Genomic DNA, 2,895 nt, shown 5'->3' with positions numbered 1-2,895 from the left:
GCATTTGTAAAACTGCATTTTTCCATCTCAAAAATATATCTTAATTACGGCCTATGCTCTCAATGTCAAATGCAGAAATGTTAATCCATGCATTTATTACCTCAAGGTTAGATTATTGTAATGCTTTATTGGGTGGTTGTTCTGCACGCTTAGTAAACAAACTACAGCTAGTCCAAAATGCAGCAGCAAGAGTTCTTACTAGAACCAGGAAGTATGACCATATTAGCCCGGTCCTGTCAACACTGCACTGGCTCCCTATCAAGCATCGCATAGATTTTAAAATATTGCTTATTACTTATAAAGCCCTGAATGGTTTAGCACCTCAGTATTTGAATGAGCTCCTTTTACATTATAATCCTCTACGTCCGCTACGTTCTCAAAACTCAGGCAATTTGATAATACCTAGAATATCAAAATCAACTGCAGGCGGCAGATCCTTTTCCTATTTGGCGCCCAAACTCTGTAATAACCTACCTAACATTGTTCGGGAGGCAGACACACTCTTGCAGTTTAAATCTAGATTAAAGACCCATCTCTTTAACCTGGCATACACATAACATACTAATATGCTTTTATTATCCAAATCCGTTAAAGGATTTTTAGGCTGCATTAATTAGGTAAACCGGAACCCGGAAACACTTCCCATAACAACCTATGTACTTGCTACATCATTAGAAGAATGGCATCTACGCTAATATTTGTCTGTTTCTCTCTTGTTCCGAGGTCACCGTGGCCACCAGATCCAGTCTGTGTCCAGATCAGAGGGTCACTGCAGTCACCCGGATCCAGTACGTATCCAGATCAGATGGTGGATCAGCACCTAGAAAGGACCTCTACATCCCTGAAAGACAGCGGAGACCAGGACAACTAGAGCCCCAGATACAGATCCCCTGTAAAGACCTTGTCTCAGAGGAGCACCAGGACAAGACCACAGGAAACAGATGATTCTTCTGCACAATCTGACTTTGCTGCAGCCTGGAATTGAACTACTGGTTTCGTCTGGTCAGAAGAGAACTGGCCCCCCAACTGAGCCTGGTTTCTCCCAAGGTTTTTTTCTCCATTCTGTCACCGATGGAGTTTCGGTTCCTTGCCGCTGTCGTCTCTGGTTTGCTTAGTTGGGGACACTTCATCTACAGCGATATCGTTGACTTGATTGCAAATAAATGCACAGACACTATTTAACTGAACAGAGATGACATAACTGAATCCAATGATGAACTGCCTTTAACTATCATTTTTGCATTATTGACACTGTTTTCCTAATGAATGTTGTTCAGTTGCTTTGACGCAATGTATTTTGTTTAAAGCGCTATATAGATAAAGGTGACATTGACATTGACATGATATCCTCATATACTCCCGGAGCCTGGCAGAACATCAACGCCACGTTGCGGAGGTCCTGCAACGCCTGAGGGCCTTTCAACTCTATCTCAAGGCCGAAAAGTGCTCTTTCCATCAGCCCTCAGTGCAGTTCCTTGGATACAACATCAGCAGCAGTGGCATCCGGATGGACGAGGGGAAGGTAAATGCCGTCAGAGATTGGCCCACTCCTACCACCATCAAAGAGTTACAACGGTTCCTTGGCTTTGCCAACTTCTATAGACGGTTTATCCAAAACTTCAGTACCATCACCAGCCCTCTCACCAGTCTCCTCCGTAACAAACCCAAATCTCTCCCCTGGACTCCTGCCGCCACAGAGGCCTTCCACACCCTCAAAGAGGCCTTTACGACCGCCCCACTCCTGGTTCATCCCGACCCCGACCGACCCTTCGTCGGTCCAGGAGATTGGACGCTTCCTCCGTACCTTCTGTCACGGCCACCAGAACTCCTGGAACCAGTTCCTTGGGTGGGCCGAGTACGCACAAAACTCCCTTCGTCAACCTACCACCGGACTCACTCCATTCCAGTGCGTACTCGGCTACCAACCTCCACTCTTCCCCTGGTCAGGTGAACCCTCGGATGTCCCCGCCATCGACTACTGGTTCTGGGAGAGCGAGAGGGTCTGGGACGCGGCACACCACCAACTCCAGCGGGCCTTACGCAGACGCAGAATGACAGCCGACCTTCGCCGATCTGAGGCCCCAACGTACCAACCCGGTCAGAAGGTCTGGCTGTCCACCCAGGACATCTGCCTGCACCTGCCCTGCCGCAAGCTAAGTCCCAGATTCATTGACCCATTCACCATCCTCCAGCAGATCAATCCGGTCACTTACAAACTCCAATTACCCCCTGAGTACCGGATTCACCCCACCTTCCATGTGTCTCTCCTTAAACCTCACCATCCTTCTGTCTCTCCCTCCACAGAACCTGGCGAAACCGAGGCCCCCCCTCCACTCCTCCTAGACAACAGCACGGCCTATGAAGTTAGTGACATCCTGGACTCCCGGCAGCGTGGTGGACAACTGGAATATCTAGTGGACTGGGAAGGATACGGGTCAGAGGAACGTTCCTGGGTCCCACGCAACGATATCCTGGATCCTAACTTACTCGACACCTTCCACTCCAATCATCCTGACCGACCAGCTCCCAGGGGAAGAGGACGTCCACCACGTCGCGGGTCCTCGGCTCTCAGGAGCGGGCCGTCGGGAGGGGGGTACTGTTACAAACACACCAGGTTTCACCTCCACTCATTCACAACGCACGCCCTCACCTGACTACTGAGCACTTCCACCTGACCCTCATCATTACCCAAATCACCTCGGCACCATAAATACCACACACACGGACTCAATCAGCGTCCGGTCTCGTTCGCGACAAGGTCTTACCTGTATGCTAACTCAAAGGACTAACTCTTCCTCTACTTACCTCTCTTCAGCAATTCTCCGAAGATCAAGATCCCCAGTGTGTGTGGTTCACCTCCCTCCTCTGACGTCTTCACCCAGCTCTCACGTATCC

This window comes from Carassius carassius, chromosome 12, assembly GCF_963082965.1.
Source record: "Carassius carassius chromosome 12, fCarCar2.1, whole genome shotgun sequence".
Classification (NCBI taxonomy): Eukaryota; Metazoa; Chordata; class Actinopteri; order Cypriniformes; family Cyprinidae; genus Carassius; species Carassius carassius.
The sequence above is the reverse complement of the archived record's forward strand: the minus strand, read 5'-3'. Positions refer to the sequence as shown.